The 23,619-nt window shown below is 43.6% G+C and overlaps 1 protein-coding gene and 1 long non-coding RNA gene across 5 annotated transcripts in view; one reads left to right on the forward strand and one right to left on the reverse strand.

Annotated features, from left to right (window-relative positions):
• Positions 1 to 23,619, reverse strand: part of MSANTD4 (Myb/SANT DNA binding domain containing 4 with coiled-coils) — a 50,194-nt gene that overhangs the window by 6,845 nt on the left and 19,730 nt on the right. Inside the window, exon 1 of one of the 4 annotated variants that reach the window (XM_075127081.1) lies at positions 18,081 to 18,195. The exons of 1 other annotated variant lie outside the window; for it this stretch is intronic. The gene's annotated coding sequence lies outside the window, so the exon portion shown is untranslated. Of the gene's footprint in view, positions 1 to 2,696; positions 2,786 to 9,995; positions 10,167 to 18,080; positions 18,196 to 23,619 lie in introns of those variants that run through there. 2 more of the 4 variants (XM_048844361.2, XM_075127076.1) reach the window with 2 other exon arrangements.
• Positions 642 to 9,997, forward strand: LOC125634117 (uncharacterized). The gene is made up of 4 exons (XR_007355806.2): positions 642 to 803; positions 3,853 to 4,002; positions 5,348 to 5,435; positions 9,205 to 9,997. It is a non-coding gene; the product is annotated as an uncharacterized LOC125634117 (long non-coding RNA).

Raw genomic sequence — 23,619 nt, forward strand, 5'->3', positions numbered from 1 at the left:
ACATCCTCACACTATGGTAACTGTATTTCTTATATAAGTTGTATTTTACTTGTATGATAACAGGATTTTGCTTCTTAAAAACACATCTGCTTATTGTGAATTCCCATTTACAAACATTTCCTCAGCCACTAATTGTGGTTCTGGAAGAAGAATCATAACAGGAGAAATAAGTAACAGGAATTGATGAACTTTCAAAGAAAACTGACACTCTTATTGGCACTCTCTGGTAATAAGAAAGAAGACAAAAGAAAGAAGACTATGTTAATGCAAACTAGATAACTTGTAGATCACGCCTGCAATCTCCACCCCGGAGAGTTAGAACACAACATTCTAGTTCGCGCTGCAATTTACATCATTATAGTCCAAACTATGGGGCTATGTAGACGCAGCTTTAGAACATGACTGATTGTAACTGGTTCACTCACAAACATTTGCACGTCAACAACATCTTTCAGTCCTGGCATTTAAAGATGCTAATACCTCACTGACTACTTTGAAAAACTTTGTATTTAGAAATAATTCTATTTCTCTTTCACAGAAATAAGTAATTCTTTTCTCTTATTAACATATTACCGTATATATTTTCCCCCATTAAGAGTTGATTAATTCTTTGTGTTTTCTCTCCACCAGAAGTCATTATACTTTGCAATATCATGATGGCCATGAATAAAAGATGACTTCTGGTTAGGAATGAAAAGCAGGAACAGATAAAGATGAAACAAATATTTTTTTCAAATATAAGTGTGATTCATGACAGATAACTAAGAAAAAAGACAGAAAATGTACTGTGCAAGGAAAAGAAGGTAAGAAGTGTTTCAAAGCTGTACAAAGCTTTAAGTGGAATATGGATTTTAATAGTAAAATTAACATTAACTAATTCGGGTCATTTGAATCCAGCTGATAGATGTTGATACTTAGAGTAAGGAACAGAAAATGGGTAACTGAGACTGCCTGAACCACAGTGTTTTAGTGACTTCTCATTAGAGCTACAAGAGCCTATCATATGTATGTGTGTGTGTGTGTGTCTATATTTACATATATGCAAATACACTGTCTTTGTCTTATAGAGGAGAATGTATTTGCATAGGAATTAGGAAATGGAAAACAATTTCACAGAGAATAAAGATACATCAGAATGGACAACTGTATAATGGTAATGTGGGTTGCAGTCTTGAGGGTGAGGGTGTACTCCCACACCAGACCTGAGAGAGCTGCATTAGGCCCATCAGGCTCAATCAGCCAAATTAGTGTCAAACGAGAGAGATTTAGGCTGTGTGAAGAGCCCTGATTAGAAAGAAGCTCACCTGTGAGGGAACAGGTGGGGACTTCTATAAAACCAGGAGGCTGGCAATAGAGTAGGGGTGCAGCAGGCAGGAAGCCTGTAGTCTCTCTTCCCAGAGAGAAGGGAGGGATAGGAATCCCTGAGACCTTGTAGGCCTGAGAGAGAGGGGTCTTCTGACTAGGAGGACTGGAGAAAAACAGTAGGAAATAGTCCAGGGGCTAGAGCAGGAAAATGGGTGCAGTCACAGACCGTAATCTTTTGCTACAGGGTCCTGCATTGGAACCCTGAGTAGAGGGTGGGCCTGTGTCCCCCTACCAACCACTGCAGAGTGGTACTGCTTGGGGCAGTGAGTTAGAAGACCACCTGGGTCACTGCAGGAGTGACAGGGTCAGGGCAGCAGACATGAGGACTGCTTGATGCTGCTTGAACAGAAAGACTTCTAAAGGGGAATCACAAAGTGAGCGGGTTGGAGGGCTGAGTCACAAAGCAGCTGTGGCCACAACTCTGTGAACAAGAGGTGAGCTGCAGATGCTGGAAGAGAAGGAAGGGGGCACTGAACTGGGCAGAGCTAATCTCTAAAAGTGCCTGAAGTGGGTACGACCAGCCGTGAACAAACCGCTCAATGACAGGCAGCAACACCGTGTTATTACTGTAGATGCAGAGTGAAATAAAATTATATTGGAACATTTTATCTTATCTTTAAGGTTTTTTCCTAACCTTTAGTATTTCACCTCATGAGCCTACCATGAATAGATACTAGTGCTAGAGGGAAGCACTATATTTGGTTTTAACTGGCAGTAAATCAGTGTATTTAGTACCTGCTGTTCCTTCTCCAATCCAAATTACAGTGTAATCACCTCTCCTTTTGGCTTCCAGCAATTGATTTTCATGACCTATTCATCAAACACTATGTTTAGCCTGTGAAAGTTTTGTAATTTAAAAAAAAAAATCATCGAGCAACTTAATTATCCAGAAAAGTTGCTGATTAGAACTAAACAGTTCAGTCAACTTCTAGACGTTCAATTGTATTTGTCATCTTGTTGAAAAATGTTAGATTCAGCTGAAATCCTGGGGCCAAGTACTCTTCTATTATACTGGTGTAATTCCACTTAAATCACTGGAATTGGAAAAGTGTATTTTGATTGATGCTGGCCTTGTATCTCTAAGCATTGGCAATAGTTTCCGGTGGGCAGGTTTCTTTATGATTACAAGAACTTTAAGGTTATACAGTTACATCCAGGCTTTAACACCAACTTCAAATTTGAAGAAAACACTTGTTTCTTCTTATGAGAACAAATTCTTTTAGTTTTTTCATTGTGATTTAGAGATAGCAAACGTGACTTGGTCTTTTAGCAAAAAACAAATCCTATTCGTGTGAAATTCTTGAAAACAGCATAGATTTCAAAAGATTTACCTGAATATGACCATACTGGCTAAGACCAATGGTTCATCTAGCCCAGTATTCTGTCTTCTGACAGGTTTCAGAGTAGCAGCCGTGTTAGTCTGTATCCGCAAAAAGAATAGGAGTACTTGTGGCACCTTAGAGACTAACCAATTTATTTGAGCATAAGCTTTCATGAGGGAATGAACAAAACAGGGCAATTTATTGAGTGACCCATCCCCTGTCATCCAGTTCCAGCACCTGGCAGTCAGAGGCTTCGGGATACCCAGAGCAAGGGGTTGCATCTCTGACCATCTTGGCTAAGAGCCACTGGTGAACCTATCCTCCATGAATTTATCTAATTTGTTTTTGAACCCCAATTGCTGGCAACAAGTTACAAAGGCTGGCTGTGCATTGCGTGAAGAACTACTTCCTTATGTTTTTTTTAAACCTGCTGTCTGTTAATTTCATTGGGTGATGCCTGGTTTTTGTGTTATGCGAAGTGGTAAAATACAATTCCTTATTCACTTTCTCCACACCATTCAAGATTTTATATACGTCTATCATATCCTCCCTTAGTTGTCTCTTTTGTAAGATGAAAGAACCACTCTTTTTAATCTCTCCTCATATGGAAGCTGTTCCATACCCCTAATCATTTTAGTTGCCCTTCTCTGTACTACTTTCTCAATTCTAATATAGCCTTTTTGAGATGGGGTGACCAGATCTGCATGCGGTATTAGTTGCTCTTCAAATTCCTTTTTGGCCTGCCTAATTACAATTTTATACTTGACTTGCCAGAGTTTATGCTCCTTTCTGTTTTCCTTAGTAGGAAAGGCCTTCCAATATTAAAATGATGTATTTTTGTCTCTAACCACCTTTTACTCTATTATTTAGCCTTGGTGGCATTTTTTTGGTCCTCTTACTGTTTTGTTGGTGGGAGGGGGAGGGTGTTATTTGTGGTATACATTTAGTTTGAGATGCTATTACGGTGTTTTTAAAAAAGTTTCCATGCCGCTTGCAGGCATTTCACTCTTGTGACTATTCCTTTTAATATCCATTTAACTGGCTCTCTCATTTTTGTTTAGTTCTCCTTTTTGAATTTAAATGCTACTGTAGTGGGTTTCTTTGGCATTTTCTCTCCTACAAGGATTTTAAATTTAATTATATTATGGTTATTATCACTGAACAGTTCAGCTAAATTCACCTTTTGAACAAGATCCTGTGCACTACTTAAGACTAAATCAAGAATTGCCTCTCCCTTGTGGGTTCGAGGACTAACTGCTGCAAGAAGCAATCATTAATGATGTCTAGAAATTTTCTCTCTGCATCCCAACCTGAGGTACATACCTAGTCAATATGGGGATAGTTTAAATCCCACATATTATTAGGTTTTCTTTTTTTGTAGCCTGTCTAATCTCCCTGAGCATTTCACAGTTCCATCACCATCATGGTGGTTGGTAGTATATTCCTACTGCTACACACTTATCATTCAAGCATGGAATTTATATCCATAGAGATTCTATGGTACAGTTTTATTCATTTACTATATTTGACTATATGCTTTCTTTCACATATAGTGCTACTCCCCTACTAGCACAACCTACTCTGTCATTCCTAAATATTTTGTACCCTGGAATTACTGTGCCCCATTATCATTGTTACACCAAATTTCTGTGATGCCCATTATATCAATAGCATCATGTAATTCCAGGCACTCAAGTCCACCCATCCTAGTATTTAGACTTCTAGCACTTGTATACAAGCACTTATAAAATTTGTTAATATTTAGTTGTCTGCCTTCATGTGATGTAATTAAGTGGGACTCTTTTTTGTTTGACGGTTTCTCTGAAGTTCCTATCTGTACTCCATAAACGTATATCCTCTCCTTTTTACTAGGATATAGAGCATCCCCTTTTATAAATCCTCCCCTAAAGGATGTTGCTGTCTGAACCATGTACTCCACTGCACCTGTCAGCTTTCCCCTGGCCCTTAGTTTAAACACTCCTCTATGACATTTTAAATTTTACATGCCAGCAATCTGGTTCCATTTTGGTTTAGGTGGAGCCCATCCTTCCTGTTTGGGCTCCTCCTTCTCCCAAAGGTTCCCTAGTTCCCAATAAACCTAAATCCCCTTCTGAAAACCATCATCTCATCCACACATTGAGACTGCAGTTTAGGCTTGTCTAACTGGCCCTGCATGTGAATCATAGAATATCAGGGTTGGAAGGGACCTCAGGAGGTCATCTAGTCCAACCCCCTGCTCAAAGCAGGACCAATCCCCAACTAAATCAAAATAACTGGAAATACTTTTGAAAATGCTATTATAAAGGTCCTGGGCTTTAATCTCTTACCTACCACCCTAAATATGGCCTTTGAGAGCGCTCTCTGACTTTTCCCTATGTCATTGGTACCTACATGTACCACAACCACCTGCTCCTCCCCAGCGCTGCACATAAGTCTATCTAGACGTCTTGAGAGGTACACCATGTCAGACAATTCACCATGTGGTTCTCCTGGTAATCAAATCCAACTATCAATATTTCTAATAATGGAATCCCCCATTATTATTACCTCTCCTCCTAATAACAGGGGTCCCATTCCCCAGAGGGGTATCTGCACTGATGATACCGGGACATCATCTGGAAGGAGGGTCCTAACTATAGGATTGTTTTTCTCTGCTTCAGTTTGATGTTCTCCTTCCCGGAGGCTCTCATCCTCCTCAACAGCACAAAGGCTGTCAGACTTGTGCTGGGACCACTCTACTGTGTCCTGGTAAGTCTCCTCTATGTATTTCTCTGTCTCCCTTAGCTCCTCCAGTTCAGCCACTCTGGTCTCAAGAACTCATACTCAGTCCCTGAGGGCCACAAGTTGATTGCACTGAATGCACACATGCCACCTGCCCACAAGGCAGGTAATCATACAAGATGCATTCAGTGCAATAAACTGGATAGCCCCCACTCTGCTGCTGGATTTCTGCCTTTATTTTTACTCTTGCAGAGGGTTTGTTTGTTTGTTCTTTCGGGGCCTTATTGGCCTAAGTTTAGATAATATTTGTTAGTTGTATCTGGCTCTCATGTTCCTTCTCTAAATTTCCTCACAAAACTCCATTTGCTAGCTCCTCTGCTTACTTAGGAGCTGGATTTTTAAACCCCAGTTCTCCCTAGTTAACCCTGCCCCCTTGTCAAGGGATCCTATAGGAAAGGCTACATTTTAGTCATGGGTATTTTTAGTACAAGTCATGGACAGGTCACGGGCAGTAAACAAAAGTTCATGGCCCATGACCTATCCATGTCTTGTACTATATACCCCTAACTAAAACTTGGGCAGGGGGATGCTCTGGGAAGGCGGGCCGGGGTGTTCAGGCAGGGCAGTCCAGGGGGGCACTGCAGGTGCTGGGGTGGGCGGCAGCACGCAGCCCAGGTCCCCTGCTGGTGCTGGGGTGGGAGGGTTGGCAGGGCTGGCAGGCTCCCTACCCAGCTCTGTGCAGCTCCCCGGAAGCGGCCAGCATGTCTCTGCAGATCCTGGGGAAAGGAAAGGCCAGGGGGGCGCCGGGTGCTCCCCCACCACAAGCGCTGTCTCCGCAGCTCTCATTGGCTGGGAATTGCAGCCAGTGGGAGCTGCGGGGGCAGTGCCTGCAAGCAGGGGCAGCGCGCAGAGCCCCATGGCCCCTCCAACCTAGGGGCTGCAAAGACATGCCAGCCGCTTCCGGGGAGCCGCCCTCGAGGTAAGCACCACCACACACACCAAACCCGTGCCCCAGCCCTGAGCCCCCTCCCACAACCAAACTACTACTGATGCTGCTGGGGGTGAGGGGAAGGTGGCCAAAGACTGCCCCAGCAGTGGCCGGAGCGGAGCCAGCCGAACCACCCACTGCAGAAGTTACAGAGGTTACGGTATCTGTGATTTCTGTGACCCCTGTGACAGACATGCAGCCTTACCTATTGGGATTAGGAAAGAAAAATGGCAGGCTAGAGTCTCATTAGGAAGCTCTCTACCTTGCCTATCAGGCCACTAGGCTCAGCACAAAGCCCCCTGAACAGACCACACTATAAACCATATAAGAATAACAATTATGGTATTCCAGACTTACAATCTTTATTAAGGGCTAGATCCTGCAAACTGCTGAGTCCTCTGTCCCTGATCTAGCAAAGCAATTAAGCACATGAGTAGTCTTGCTGAAGTCAAAAAACTACTGTGTCTGAAGTTAACCATGTACTTAAGTGCTTTGCTGGATCAAAGATCGATGGTACATAAAGATGCAGCTAGACAGTTTCCTTACTAACTTCCCAATTCCAGCTATTCCTTTCCTGGACAGGGTTTTCCTTTTTGTACAGACTTTTTTCCCAGCATGCCTTTCTGGGGTTAGCCCTTTATATTTGGCAGAGCCAAACAGCTGCAAGCCTAAAGACATTTAAAAATTAGTAGCTGCTGGTTGCAGCTCCCTCTCTTCTAACTGGTAAGTAATATGTTACCTTTTCCCCTAGTTTTGCATTTCATATTGCTGAGGAGATGGTATATTTTCACAAGAACTATTTTCTTTATTAATAACTTGTCCTAATCTTGTTAATTTACAGAGTGTATCTGAAGGATTTGACTGATCTAACTTTTCATTAATTCCACTGTCATATAACATCACTCTGGATTTCATACACTAATCATAGTGCTTGAAACTATAATGGTGTTCTCAAAGTTCTGGTTTTTTGTGATAGTTGTTGCCCTACAGAAAAGCACTTTATTGAGCACACAAAACTATCTGCATAAAGTATTTAAGAGACAAAAATGGTGGTCCACCAGAAAATGTCCATAGTCTAGCTAGATGTAGAGAAAACATAACCACCATATTTCAAAATGTATTTTACAAAAGCTGCTGACTGGTACAGTACGTGTAAGAATTTTGCTTTCATGGAAGAAGTGGGTTGGCTGTGGCAGGATGTGCATATTTACAGTTACTGCCAGTCATGAGTTCAACACCTCAGAGGTCATCAATGGTTTTGAAGGAGGACTCTAAAGTAAGGCAATGACACTTGCTGAATGCACCAAGTTGGGAAGAAGGGAAGCTCATTCAAAAGAAAGCTGCTGGGGCTGATTAGAGAAATGATAAAGGATTTGTGATGGCTGAAGTAGACAAATATGACAGAATGATATAACACAAGAGTGCATGAAAAGAAAAGAAATTCAAAGCATTTCACAGGAGAAAGATCTGTATTTTGTGTCCATGTGCTTACGTGGTGCCTAGCACCATATTATAAGTGCCTATAGGGGCTCCAACTCTCACTCTTATGCAGCATTCCCAATCCCAAGCTGTCAAGGTTCCTCCCCCACTCTGAACTCTAGGGTACAGATGTGGGGACCTGCATGAAAAACCTCCTAAGCTTATCTTTACCAGCTTAGGTCAAAACTTCCCCAAGGTACAAAATATTCCACCCGTTGTCCTTGGACTGGCTGCTACCACCACCAAACTAATACTGGTTACTGGGGAAGAGCTGTTTGGACGCGTCTTTCCCCCCAAAATACTTCCCAAAACCTTGCACCCCACTTCCTGGACAAGGTTTGGTAAAAAGCCTCACCAATTTGCCTAGGTGACTACAGACCCAGACCCTTGGATCTTAAGAACAATGAACAATCCTCCCAACACTTGCACCCCCCCCTTTCCTGGGAAATGTTGGATAAAAAGCCTCACCAATTTGCATAGGTGACCACAGACCCAAACCCTTGGATCTGAGAACAATGAAAAAGCATTCAGTTTTCTTACAAGAAGACTTTTAATAAAAATAGAAGTAAATAGAAATAAAGAGATCCCCCCTGTAAAATCAGGATGGTAGATATCTTACAAGGTAATTAGATTCAAAAACATAGAGAACCCCTCTAGGCAAAACCTTAAGTTACAAAAAAGATACACAGACAGAAATAGTTATTCTATTCAGCACAATTCTTTTCTCAGCCATTTAAAGAAATCATAATCTAACACATACCTAGCTAGATTACTTACTAAAAGTTCTAAGACTCCATTCCTGGTCTATCCCCGGTAAAGACCAGCATATAGACAGACACACAGACCCTTTGTTTCTCTCCCTCCTCCCAGCTTTTGAAAGTATCTTGTCTCCTCATTGGTCATTTTGGTCAGGTGCCAGCGAGGTTACCTTTAGCTTCTTAACCCTTTACAGGTGAGAGGAGCTTTCCCCTGGCCAGGAAGGATTTCAAAGGGGTTTACCCTTCCCTTTATATTTATGACACAAGCATTCAAAAATCATGGGTTAGGCCCCCCCAAATCATGAGTTGGCTTAAAATTAAATTTAAAAAATAATGCATTTGGAGTTCTATCTATTTGCCTTCTGGCTTTTGAAATTTTAGGGTTCATGATTTTCAATCTCTACAACCATAAGGAGTAGAAACTTATTTTTTTTTAAATAAAAGTTGAGATTTTGGAGTAATATCATGAAGTTAGGATTTTAAGGAAAAAAATCAAATATCCTAAGCCTCATGATAAAATCGTGAGAGACCGCAACACTGCCTTTGGAACAAACTATTGTTTGTTTTATAGTAACAGCTAGAGGCCCTGCTCAGGGAAGATCACGATCAGGCTGAAACGGTCATTGTGGACGTATGTAAAGGAAAGGCAATCCCTGCTCCACGGAGTTTAATTTTGGCATGAGACAAGTAATGGAGAGAACAATCGCAATTTGGCAGGAAGAACAAGCTAGTGAAGAACGAGCAAAGCAGCAGGAGCAGAGCTGAGGACATGGCCAGCCAGCCTGCTTCCCACGAGACGGATTCACCGGCCAGAATCCGCCCCGCGCGGGGCTGCAGCCAGTGCTGTACGAGGAAGGGAGCAGGACTGCTCCGCAGCCGGAAGGGGAAGGAGAGAGTTTCTCCTGCCAACAGAGCGAGGCTGCGTGGGGCAGGCCGGATTATGGCTCACAGATGGGAAGGGAGACCCCGGCCGGCTCCAGCCCAGTCCTGGGTTAAGTGAGCCAAGCGGTGGGGGCGGGGGTACCTCCAGAGAGGAGCCCCCGGCCCCCGGGCTCTGTAGGGGGCTGTGTCCCCCCGCGCAAGTGGGGCTGAGTTAACGGGGGGAGCAGACGCGAATGGACCCCTCAGCCCCACCAGGGGCGCTGGAGTTACCGGGGGTGGGGGGCTGGACCCCTCTCACCTCCACGCGGGACCTGGGCGGGGGTGAGTGCGCTACAAAGAGGCAAAGGCTGTTAAGGCCCCCGGGCAGCGGAACCTGCGGGGGAAGGGGGGCCCTCCTGTCCCGCGCCGCGTCAGTGAGGGGAGCCGCCCGCCGCCCCAGCCCGACCCTGGAGTCCCCAGGGAGCAGCGCGAACTACTCACCGGCGCCCAGCACTCCCCTTCGGTCGGCTCACCGGCCCTTTAACAGCCCCCCGTCTCCCATTGGAGAACCCGTGGCGGCGGGTGAACCGCCCGCTGGGGGAGGCTGGCCCCCGCCCAAGGCCCCGCCCCCGGCGGAATCTCCTCGCCCCTGGCGGGCGACGCGCCCAGGGGCGCCCTCGGGGGGGCGGGTCAGCGGCGCGTGGCCCCCCCCCCCCCTTTCCCGCCCCTGCACAGAGCGGGTGGACGAGCCAGCGGCGCGCGGCTCCTTGCCCGCGGCCCCGAGCGCAGAGCAAGCGGGCGGCGCGAGGCCCCGCGCCGCCCCCGAACTTGAGGGCGGGGTGGGGGTGCGCCCCTCCAGCCCGTTCAAGCAGAGGGCGGGCGGCCCCAGCGCCCCAGATGGAGTACCAGAAACTCCGCCCTAGGCACTTGCTACTTAGGGTGTGCTGAGCATGCTCACAAACTGAGCATGTTCAGTGACAGCTGCTGAAGCCGCTGCCCTTCGCGCTGCTTTTACTTGGCATAAGATTCTGCGAGTGCTTTTTCCAGTGGTTAAAAAGGGGCAAATCAGAGGAGAGAGGTGGCCGGGGTCTGATCAGTGGCTGGAAATTGACTGGTGGGGGGATCAAGCAGCTGGAGGCAGAGTTAGGATAGGGGCAGAAGGGCAAAATCAGGGATGGGGCGGGGGGAAAGAGCTGGAGGTAAGCCCCGGGTGAGGCACTGCCAGAGGGTGACAGAGGACAAAACCCTGGCACAGGCAGGGGCAGAGGGGGTAACGGTTACCCCGATGGACTGAGACACCAGTGTTTGCAAAAATATGGGGGGGGGGGGGCAGAGAGGCTTTTTTATTTCCCCTCTCACAGACAGTACCTCTCAGCATAGGCTTCCCATGCTGGGTTCCTAAAGGCACAGATATCCCAATGCCTAGTCACTGCACCTCCTCTTTGTTTGATGTAACCTACTGAGGTGCTGCAGGAGACTTAATTCAGTGACAGCAAGGACTTCCCTATACCCCCCCCCCCCCCGAATTTCCCCAACATTCCCCCCGGTCAACTGGTTACATGCAGTGTTGCCAATTTAGTGGTTGGTTGGAAATGTGAATTGAAACATTAATACACACTTTAAAAGCATATATAGTGTATGATAAAACACTTGTACCTGAAAAAGTATAATAAGTTTGAAAAGTATGAACAAAGACTAGCTTCCTCGAACAGCTGTTGTTTTTTCTGACAATGTTGGCGCATTCATTTTGGCAATGTTGGCCAACCTTATAATTTAAAATTACGATTTGTAAGCAAGGTCTGAATGAGCTCTCCTCTGACAGCTAGTGATGACCCAGGGGGTGGGGGAAGGCTTCAGGACCAGACTATATTTACATGAACTCACCTACTCTACCTAGATATCCAGCAGCCAGAGCTGTGTTGCCCAAATGATCAATTTTGGCTGGTGTTGGAAGTTTTTGTACTAAACATTTTTATTATATTATAGTTAATTTTACATAAGAATGGCTGGGTCTGACCAATGGTCCATCTAGCCCAGTACTCTGTCTTCTGACAGGTTTAAGAGTAGCAGCCGTGTTAGTCTGTATTCGCAAAAAGAAAAGGAGTATTTGTGGCACCTTAGAGACTAACAAATTTATTTGAGCATAAGCACGAAAGCTTATGCTCAAATAAATTTGTTAGTCTCTAAGGTGCCACAAGTACTCCTTTTCTTTTTGTCTTCTGACAGTGGCCAATGGCCAGGTGCTTCAAAGGGAATTAACAGAACAGAGCAATTATTGAGTGATCCACCCTCTGTCATCCACTCCCAGCTTCTGGCAAACAGGCTCTCAGAGCATGGTGTTGCATCCCTGCCCATCCTGGCTAATAGCCATTGATGGACATATCCTCCATGAACTTATCTAGTTCTTTTTGAATCCTGTTCCAGTTTTGGTTTTCACAACATCCCCTGGCAAAGAGTTCCATGGGTTGACTGTGTGTTGTGTGAAGAAGTACTTCCTTTTGTTTGTTTTAAACCTGCTGCCTATTGATTTCATTGAGTGACCCCCAGTTCTTGTGTTATGTAAGGAAGCTTATGCACTTTCTGCACACCAGTCAAGATTTTATAGGCCTCTATCATATCCCCCCTTAGTCGACTCTTTTCCAAGCCAGAAAGTCCCAGTCTTTTTAATCTCTCTTCATATGGAAGCTGTTCCAGGCGCCTAATCATTTTAGTTGCCCTTCTGTGTACCTTTCGAACTCCAATATATCTTTTTTGAGATAGGGTGATCAGAACTGCCCACAGTATTTAAGATGTGAGAATACCATAGATTTAAAAGTGGAGGAACTTGGTTTGCCAGACTGATCAGCAAAGCCAATGCTGACAAACTATGTGAAAAGGCTGAAAAACACCAATCCTCTGGACTGTATCGACATGCAGAAAGCCTTATAAGTCAGTCAATGTCAAAGCCAATTTTAGAAGTACTTAATGAGGCTGTTAAGAATGCTGGAGACACAACACAGTTTATGTGAACAAACATGGCTGTCACATCATAATTTCTCTTTTTAAGCAAGAGATACCACACACTACAAACTGGAGGCCAATGTAAAGTTCATTGTAATTTGTTAATCCTGAAGTTGGACACTGGTTCCGACCAAGACCAGCAAATGCTCACTATCTTTCTGCAAGAAACTCAACTGACTGGTTAGAAGCATGCAGTGCAACAGTGAAAGTCTCAGCATTGAAAAAGTGACAAACTCTCTCACCACATTCAGAAAATGTGCATACATGGCTGATGAACACACCGATGCAAATGGGTGTCAAGTATTAGGTCACTGCGTATGTTATCTTGATATCAGTGGTAGGCCAGCAGATGAATTTCTAGATGTTCAGGTTATAGAAGACACATCGACGGCATCTCTGACAACCCACATCTTAGAAGAGTTAAATGCTTGTAAATTGAATCCCAAAGAGATGGCTATTTGTGCATTTGATGGACCGGCAAACTTCTCCGGAAGACATAGTGGAGAACAAGCTTTACTCAGAGAAAAGTGTAACTCTAATCTCTCCAATACACACTTCAGAGGCCATCTACTTCAGCTATAAATTTAATGTCTTCATTATACTCTTTTTTTCAGCAAGAGTCCAAAAGGACAGAGCATCTTGGAAGATACACTGTGACTGAAGTTCAAATTAATCCAATCTGGGAAACCCACTGGCTTTCTCAGGAGCGATCCTTGGCTGTTGTCTTAAAATTACTGCAACCATTATTATTGGGTTTGGAAAATATCTACTGAGATATCTACAATATCTAAGTAGTGAGGCTGGTGGACTACTTTTGCTACTAAGTTCAGAGAAGACAATTGCCATTCTCTCTTGTAAATCTGTTGTTGAAAACACTTGGGTCACTAAACCATGCCATCCATGCATCTGCTACAACAATAGTAGATATCTCTCCAGCAATGAAAGCTACACTTGGATCAATCAGAGAGATATCCATTGAAAATGTACTGAACGAAGCAAAGACTTCAGTTCAGAAGTTGACTAATTAGGGCACTTATATTAACTCCTTAAATGAAGAGGACAAGAAGTGTTTGTTAAGCCAGCTGAAAAAGTGAAGTACACAGACTTGATTCTTACATCTCTACAATACCAACTTCTGGATTCTGTTAATCTCTGCATAGCTTTTACAGATGCCTGTCTTATAAAACACCAGCAGTTGAGTGGAGTGAGGCAATACCTGCAATGGGGCTGCCATGTGCTCAGGACAGAATAGAGAATTTGAACACAGAGTGGAATATCATATGATGATTGAATTAAGATTTGATTTCAACTTCTTTATCATTACTAGTGGTTCTACCCAATTTTTGTGCTGTTTCCTGGGGTGAGAGAAGTAGGAATTCATCTCTATCTACTCCCAGTCACAATAGCTACTTTTGGGCATTCTTTTTCCTCATTGAATAGAATTTTGTGTTCTGAAAGAAGTCGCCTTCTGCCTGATCATGAGCATATCATGAAGGACTGGAAGTACTGGACACATGAGAAGCCACCAAAAATGAATGCACTGCATTCGAGAGGTTCATTAACAGAGTTGTGCAAAATTACAAGAAGAAACCAAGAAGGATGTCGATATAGTGCTTCATAGTAGGCTTGTTTAGCCAACTTTAATTTGTGTGACTATTTAAAAACATGAGTTAAATCTAATAATGGTCTCACCCCTCATGAGTCCTCAGCCCTCCTCTTCTTCCCCGCCCCCAGGAGGAGAAGGTGATACATCTTCAAGCAATGGTACTAGGAGGGGTGTTTGTGCTGGTGGAAGCCAGGGGAAGCCCTGGGGCCACCAGGAGCACTGGGGACTGAGGGTTGCCCTCACCAGTACAGAATAGGTGTAGCAGCATATAGTCCACACAGTGCATGGCTTCTCTGGGGTGCTCAGTATAGCTGCCAGTGCCTTCTGCCCCTCCCCGTTTGTAAATATTTAGGCAGTAGCAACATTATGGCTTCCACATGCAAGGTAGTGTTTTGGGGAGGGAAAAGACTTCTTTGCCTTCTTTCACTTCCACCACCACTAATGCCTCTGTGTGATGGCAGCCATTTCTGATGCAGTAATAAATAGATAGGAACTGATTCTGCCAGGAAAAATTTCAGGTGAGCACAGATGGCCCTCAGTAAGGGAAATAGGAAATCCAAAATACTTCTCTCTCCTTTCTACCCCGCCCCCCAAAACTAAAATATACCTGCATGGAGACAAACCCATCTGGCTCATCTTTACCCTACAGACTTCAAAATCTCTTTCTGAACAAGCCCTTTCATCTCCAATGAGATATTACCCAAGAAGCTTGCTTGGAATCTATGCTCCCTTTGATCAGAAACCTTTCTCAGTCAAGGCAACAGGGCAAGTTTATTTCTGCCTGTGCCTGCCTGATGAGTTGATGATCTGTAATGGACAGAGGTTGCACTAGCATAGAAGAATACTGAAGGCAAGCCCTAAGGAAATTAAGAGTTTAAGAGTTTAAATTATCCTCAATATGTTCCGCATCCCACTAAAATGAATCCAACACACAGGTCACTTGGGCAGAAGTAAATGAAGCTGCAAAATAAATTATATTTAAAGACTTCACTCTATTTTTTACAATCCTCTATTAAGAGGTAATTGATACATATATACACCAGGCAGGATCGTTTGGAAGCCGAAGACTTTATGCTTTCATCTCACACTACTGTCAAGTTTTAGCAAATTAGGACAAGTCAGCAAATAAGAACAACTTTAAGTATCAGTAACTGCAACTTGTAACAATTAACTACCTTTGTACCAGAAGATAGGCGAGAGGTAGCAAATACATATAACACATTCCTACAGGTAGCAGTTTCTTGCACCCAAGAGTATGAGAAACTGCTACCTGTAGGAATTTGCTGCATCAGCTAGCAGGTTTTTACAATCCCTTACATATGAGTAACGGCTGCAGGTAGCAAATTCGAGCACCGGGGTGAAGAGGAGCAGCCTGCCAGGGCTGGGGCCAAGGGGGAAGGGCAAGCAGGAGGAGGCTTTGGGGAAGACCATGGGCGGGGCCACGCTGAGCTGTTTGGGGAGGCACAGCCTTCCCTAGCCTATGCGATGCACCGCCCAGGTATTTGCCACTCCTTGCTTCCAGGGCTCCTAATGGTGGGACCGGTTTAGGTACTTCCGTGAAGTCCTGCCTCTGTCCCTGTGACACACCCAAGCGGGCCGGAATCCCAGAAATGTGCTTTCATCTTCACAACTTCTCTGAATTTGGGACCACCGGCTCTGCACCTCCCTCCCCCCATTCCCATTGGCTGGCTGTGCTGATTACCACGATTCCTATCTGCGATTGGCTATGAGGAAGCAGTTCCCACTCCCTTCGCAGCAATGAGCTTCCAGACTATTGCCTGCTGGGTCACTGAAGAGCCAGACGTGGGCGGGGCCAGGCAAGAGCCAGACAGGGCAGGGCCCGTTGTGAATTGCCGGCCCCCTCGCCTGAGGGCAGGGTGTCTCCCCATGGGTAGCCCCACCCCCTTGCCCAGCTGTGCCTCTGGAGGGGGGAGGCAGTGTCTCACCAGGGCGAGGGTCGGGTCCTGGAGTGGCGCTGCAGCTGAGCGAGCCGGGGTCCATTGGGTGTCGCTGTGCCATGCAGTGGGTGCGCTGCTGTCTCCCTAGCCCGAGATGGGCTCCATGGGTGGCGAGTGAACTGCCCGTTGGGGGAGGCTAGGCCCCTACCAGCTCTGCCCACCTGACCAAGGACCCCTCCCACCCCTGCCAGAGCCAGCCCCCCATGGCCACCAGCCCTGCCCAAGCGCCGGGCTGGCGACGCGCTGCTCCCCCCGCCCCCGGCTCCTGAGCACAGGGCAAGCTGGGGGACGTTGGCTGGGCACAGATCACAGAGCGGGCGGGCAGTGCATCCCCCCCCCCCAGTGCTCTCCCAACCCGCTCAAGCACAGGGCAGGCAGGCCCAGCGCCTCTGGCCCCCTTCCCCTAAGCGCCGGGGTGGCACGGCCCCCGTGCCCAGGAGCCGCCCAGCGATGGGCAGACCCAGCCACCCCAAGTCTCAGCCGCCCTAGCCCCAGCACACTTCCCTGAAGAGGAGCAGCCTGCCTGGACTGGGACCTATGCGACGTGCCCCACCCATGATGGGCTACGCCCTTCCCAGCAGAAGCAGATTTGCTCTTTGAACCATGAGGCCAGTTGCTGCTAGAAATGAGGGGGGAAGAGCGTCTGGCATAGAGCACCGCCTGCTGGCTTGGCCCACTCCTTCAGCACCCAGGAGTCACAAGCAGAGCAGGATCCCACTGCAAGCTCTGAATACCTTGGGTAGTGGCCTCATCAGGCCATATTTTCTGCAAACCTACCCTGCAGCATTTCCCCCCTGCCCCCATTATTGGTAATCCCATTGGAGAACCTTATCAGTTTTAACTGAGAGCCACCACTGCAGACTAACCACTCAGCCCAGCATAGGGGGTTAGCCAAAGCCTTCACAAAACAGGGGCTGATCTTTAATGACCCTGAAAGAGTTAAAGATCTGCATTCCTGTAGCGTGTTCTATCAAGGAGCAAAAGAGGCCACTTTGGAGAGATCAGTTTGTAGAACCATACATGCCTGACACAACAAATCCTGCATCTTTGCAGAGGGTTACCCTAGACCCTTCCAGTCCCTTCTAACCCCATGAGTCTATACTTGTTAAACAACTAAACAGTAGCCCACCTATGCTGGTGCAATTGTACTTTAGTAATGGTGGTGGTGGAGGGGAATTCTGCAACCCTTCCCTGTGTCGACAGACTTATAAGAAGTACATTATTTTAGTGGAATGCATTAAGTCAGGAAATGCAAAAAGTAAGGTTCACATAGAAAAGTTAGCTCAATCATTTCACACATTTTGTATGGTGTACGTAGAACAAAATAAAAAACAAATTACATTTTTAACAAGAGAAGCAGAAATTGAAAATACTATATTTACATATATGTACATACATTTGTGATAATGGACATTAGGAACTGGTATTTATTATATGTTATGTACCTTATAATTTAAAATCTCATTAGATAATTTCAAGTAATCAGATTGTGCTCATAGCTGGTTTGTATAACCATGTGCTCCTGTTACTGTTACCTTCATCTTCCCCTATTCCCTCCTTTTTTGTTACTTTCACTCATGTCTTGTCTTAATATAGACAAGCTTTCTAGGATAGTGACTGTCTTTCCTTATGTTTGTATGTTGCCTAGCATGAGAGGGGCCAAATTGTGATCTTAGCATCTAGGTGCTACTGGACAATAAATACAATACAAAATATAGGAGATCCTGTAATTGGATCTGTGCAGATAGGCCCTTATTTCCATATGGTGTCACACTGAAATCATAGGCACCACAATCCATCTGCTATAGAATTAAGGCCCACATACATTATATGGCTAACTTAATGTTTCTCTAGAAACTTTAAATTTTGCATTTATTTGAATTATGTAACCTTAAAGTTGTATTAATGCAGGATTTTTTGCATGTGAAATGTTTAAATGGTAAATGTGGTATTTATACTTATATTTAACAAGATGAAGATGTAATGTAAAATAGATTACTCTGATTTTAAAATGCTGCTTACCTGACCCCAAAGTGTCATCCCTTTCAGAGAATTTCGGTGAGCAAGAATGTTTTTGTGGAGATTAAGGTTAACAATCCTGCAATGCTGCTGCTTTCCTTTTGTCCCCACAGCCACATCATATATATCTGGCATTTGCCCTTTGCATTATATTCTGTTGCCTTGGTAACACAATACTTGGTGCTGATTCTGTTGCACATAATTTATTTGATTAAACTTGCCTTTTTTTCTCTTTAAAATGGTCCACAAACAGAGCATGATTTGCACAAATGTATTTATTATCAAAATGATTTATTCATTGAGTTCTGCAAATACTTTTTGGATGGTAGATAATTTTTAAATAGTCCTTTAACACATGCAATATTTCGTATTTGAAACTGAAGCTGCTTTGATTGGACATGTAGGTTTTCTGATTGGATTAATCTGGTTTCTGGTGTGAATACTTAAAATTAATTAAAAATTGCTTTTAGTTAATGTTCTGTGGTGGTAGCTCAAAATGTGTAGTTTCAGTGAACAATCTTGTGAGTAAACTCACTTGCTAGAATATTTGTAGAAAGCAAACACAGGAAGAGTATAAAGAATCATAATGTACTTCTTTATAAATTTGGTGAATTATTTCTGTAAAACTTTTGCATCATTTGCCCACTAAATTCAATAATAGAAAAATACATTTAAAAAAGATAGCATGGCATAAGTTGGGCTACCAAGAGAGGATCACACTGGTTTACATATGTGATGTTGTGGCATTAATAAATGCATGCACCTAATAATACTGCATCATTTCTCACCAATGAACACATATAACATGACCAAGTTTTAATTGCTAGGTGTTATCTGTATATTTATAATGCCTTGAAACCCCATTCTGCTAGATGCTGTACAGACGCATAGGGTGCCACGTTCCCATCCCAAAGACCTTCCAAACTATTTAAGACTGGACACAAGCGAAAATAACAGAAAGGTAGAAAAAGGGAGGATGTGGGTAACAGTAATTACACTCTGTGCTTCAGTCCATCTGTCAATTTGATTAATTGAATGGAGCATTGAAGATACACTGATTTGATTGTAAGGCACTTAGATACTAAGGTGATGAGGACCATAGAAAAGATGATAAATAAAAATAGCACATATTTGCATATAGTAGCTATGCACATAATTTAAAAGAGCTCTTTTCCTCAGAAACTGAATTTGAGCAGCTGCTGTGCCACCACTGTAGAATCATTTATATTAGCCAGTTGTGGAAGAAGATGGTGCCAGCTTTCCGTGTGTTCCACAATTGTCTGCCTTCAAAAGTAATCTGCAGCCTTGCTGTGTATAGTACAGAACAGCACATTACCATCACTCTGACATTTTTTCTTGCCAAACTCAATGACACAGTCTTTAGGGGTGATTTTTAAAGCTTTCTGCATCTTTTCATGTCTTTAATTACTCACATCTGGAGGCTGAAGTAAAATTTGAAATGCATTAAAACATGAACCCCTATCTGCCATTGAGTAACCTCTATACACTGGAAGCAGTTTATTGGAGTATGTTTAGCTATGTAAATTTAAAGCGTATTCAAATATCAACCACAAGGGGGGAAGGTTTCATGCATTGAATAAGTGACACTGTTACCTAAAATTTAGACGCCAATTAAATTATGTATAATCTACATATGATATAATGTTATCCTTATTGGGCATTTTATCCCACATCTTATTCACATGTGTATGACAAATAGCTGGTGAGTTATGAAAACCCTGGGGAGTTCTAGTGAAACAGAACTGTCATCTAATTACTGTTTTATGCAAACCAAAGTGTCCTGATACTGTCACCACTTTAATCATATCAATTAGGGGAAGTAAATTTTAGGGCATTTTTAAACTCCTTCGGAGGTTTTTCTGTAAGTCTCTATTAAGGTGCTGCAAAGTATCTCAGATCATTCAAAGCTAGATCTCCCACTATAACACTGGTACTTCCAGTATAATTTAGTAAATAGTTGTGACGTTCTGTAACTTGGGGGAACACCCTGCACCCCCACGTTCATCTTATAATATGATTGTGTGGTATCTAATGCAAAGTTTGTCATGTCAGTGTGTAGTGCTGGGGAGGAGCCAGTGGTCGTGGTACATATAGGTACCAATGACATAGGGAAGGGTAGGAGAGACGCCCTGGAGGCCAAATTTAGGCTGCTAGGAAAGAGACCGATGTCCAGGACCTCTATGGTGGCATTCTCAGAAATGGTTCAAGTTCCATGCGCAGGGCCAGGTAGGCAGGCAGAGCTTCAGAGTCGCAATGCGTGGATGAGACAATGGTGTAGAAAGGAGGGGTTTAGATTTATTAGGAACTGGGGAAACATTTGGGATAGGGGGAGCCTATACAGGAAGGATGGGCTCCACCTAAACCAAAGTGGATCCAGACTGCTGGCACTTAACATTAAAAAGGTTGCAGAGCAGTTTTTAAACTAAAAGATGGGGGGAAGCCAATTGCTGCAGAGGCGCACGTGGATAGGACAGAGACTTCTCTTAGAGGAGAGTCTATTGATAAAAAGAAAAGGAGTAGTAGTGGCACCTAAGAGACTAACCAATTTATTTGAGCATAAGCTTTCGTGAGCTACAGCTCACTTCATCATGCATTCAGTGCATTCACGAAAGCTTATGCTCAAATAAATTGGTTAGTCTCTAAGGTGCTACTAGTACTCCTTTTCTTTTTGCGAATAGACTAACACGGCTGATACTCTGAAACCAGTCTATTGATAGAGATTCTCTAGGTTTTAGTCAGGGGGAGAGGATGGAAGAGGACAAAGTATGGGCCAGATCAGATGAGAAACATAAAGAATCTGACACATCAGAAAAGGGCAGACAAATAAACAGTGACAAGTTTTTAAAGTGCTTGTACACAAATGCTAGAAATCTAAATAATAAGATGGGTGAACTAGAGTGCCTCATGTTAAAGGAGGATATTGATATAATAGGCATCACAGAAACCTGGTGGAGTGAGGACAATCAATGGGACACAATCATTCCGGGGTACAAAATATATCGGAAGGACAGAACAGGTCGTGTGGGGGAGGGGGGGAAGTGGCACTATATGTGAAAGAAAATGTAGATCAAATGAAATAAAAATCTTAAATGAATCCACATGCTCCATAGAATCTCTATGGATAGTAATTCCATGCTCTAATAAGAATATAACAGTAGGGTTCTATTATCGACCATCTGACCAGGACAGTGATAGTGACGATAAAATGATTAAGGGAGATTAGAGAGGCTATCAAAATAAAGAACTCAATAATAGTGGGGGATTTCAATTATCCCCCTATTGACTGGGTACATGGCACCTCAGGACGAAATGCAGAGACAAAATTTCTTGATACTTTAAATGACTGCTTTTTTGAGCAAATGGTACATGAACAAGCGGAGAGGCAACTCTCGATCTAGTCCTGAGTGGAGTGCAGAATCTGGTCCAAGAGGTAACTATAACAGGACCGCTTGGAAATAGTGACCATAATATAATAACATTTAACATTCCTGCGGTGGGAAGAACACCTCAACAGCCCAACACTGTGGCATTTAATTTCAGAAAGGGGAACTTTGCAAAAATGAGGAGGTTAGTTAAACAGAAATTAAAAGGTACAGTGATGAGAATGAAATCCCTGCAAGCTGCATGGACACTTTTCAAAGACACCATAATAGACACTCAACTGAAATGTATACCCCAAATTAAAAACACAGTAAAAGAACTAAAGAAGAGCCATCATGGCTTAACAACCATGTAAAAGAATCAGTGAGAGATAAAAAGGCATCTTTTAAAAAGTGGAAGTCAAATCCTAGTGAGCTAAATAGAAAGGAGCATAAACACTGCCAAATTAAATGTAAAAATGTAATAAGAAAAGCCAAAAAGGAGTTTGAAGAACAGCTAGCCAAAAACTCAAAAGGTAATAACAAAATGTTTTTTAAGTACATCAGAAGCAGGAAGCCTTCTAAACAACCAGTGGGGCCCCTGGACGATCGAGATACAAAAGGAACACGTAAAGACGATAAAGTCATCACAGAGAAACTAAATGAATTCTTTGCTTCAGTCTTCATGGCTGAGGATGTTAGGGAGATTCCCAAACCTGAGCCATCTTTTGTAGGTGACAAATCTGAGGAATTGTCACAGATTGAAGTGTCACTAGAGGAGGGTTTGGAACTAATTGAGAAACTTAACAGTAACAAGTCATCGGGACCAGATGGCATTCACCCAAGAGTTCTGAAAGAACTCAAATGTGAAGTTGCGGAACTATTAACTATGGTTTGTAACTTCTCCTTTAAATCAGCTACTGTACCCAATGACTGGAAGATAGCTAATGTAATGCCAATATTTAAGAAGGGCTCTAGAGGTGATCCTGGCAATTACAGACCGGTAAATCTGAAGTCAGTACCGGGCAAATTAGTTGAAACAATAGTAAAGAATAAAATTGTCAGACACATAGAAGAAGATAAATTGTTGCGCAAAAGTCAACATGGTTTCTGTAAAGGGAGATCATGTCTTACTAATCTATTAGAGTTCTTTGAGGGGGTCAACAAACATGTGGACAAGGAGGATCCAATGGACATAGTGTACTTAGATTTCCAGAAAGCCTGTGACAAGGTCCTTCACCAAAGGCTCTTATGTAAATTAACATGTCATGGGATAAGAGGGAAGATCCTTTCACGGACTGAGAACTGGTTAAAAGACAGGGAACAAAGAGTAGGAATAAATGGTAAATTTTCAGAATGGAGAGGGGTAACTAGTGGTGTTCCCCAAGGGTCAGTCCTAGGACCATCCTATTCAACTTATTCATAAATGATCTGGAGAAAGGGGTAAACAGTGAGGTGGCAAAGTTTGCAGATGATACTAAACTGTTCAAGTAGTCAAGACCAAAGCAGACTGTGAAGAACTTCAAAAAGATCTCACAAAACTAAGTGATTGGGCAACAAAATGGCAAATGAAATTTAATGTGGATAAAGTAATGCACACTGGAAAAAATAACCCCAACTATACATACGATATGATGGGGGCTAATTTAGCTACAACTAATCAGGAGAAAGATCTCGGAGTCATCGTGGATAGTTCTCTGAAGACGTCCACGCAGTGTGAAGCAGCAGTCAAAAAAGAAAATGGGATGTTAGGAATCATTAAAAAAGAGATGGAGAATATCTTATTGCCCTTATATAAATCCATGGTACACCCACATCTTGAATACTGCATACAGATGTGGTCCCCTCATCTCAAAAAAGATACACTGGAATTAGAAAAGGTTCAGAAAAGGACAACTAAAATGATTAGGGGTTTGGAATGGGTCCCATGAGGAGAGATTAAAGAGGCTACGACTTTTTAGCTTGGAAAAGAGGAGACTGGGGGGATATGATAGAGGTTCTACAAAATCATGAGTGGTGTGGAGAAAGTGAATAAGGAAAAGTTATTTACTTGTTCCCATAATATAAGAACTAGGGGCCACCAAATGAAATTAATGGGTAGCAGGTTTAAAACAAATAAAAGGAAGTTCTTCTTCACTCAGCGCACAGTCAACCTGTGAAAC

Source organism: Caretta caretta, chromosome 1 (assembly GCF_965140235.1).
Source record: "Caretta caretta isolate rCarCar2 chromosome 1, rCarCar1.hap1, whole genome shotgun sequence".
NCBI lineage: Eukaryota > Metazoa > Chordata > Testudines > Cheloniidae > Caretta > Caretta caretta.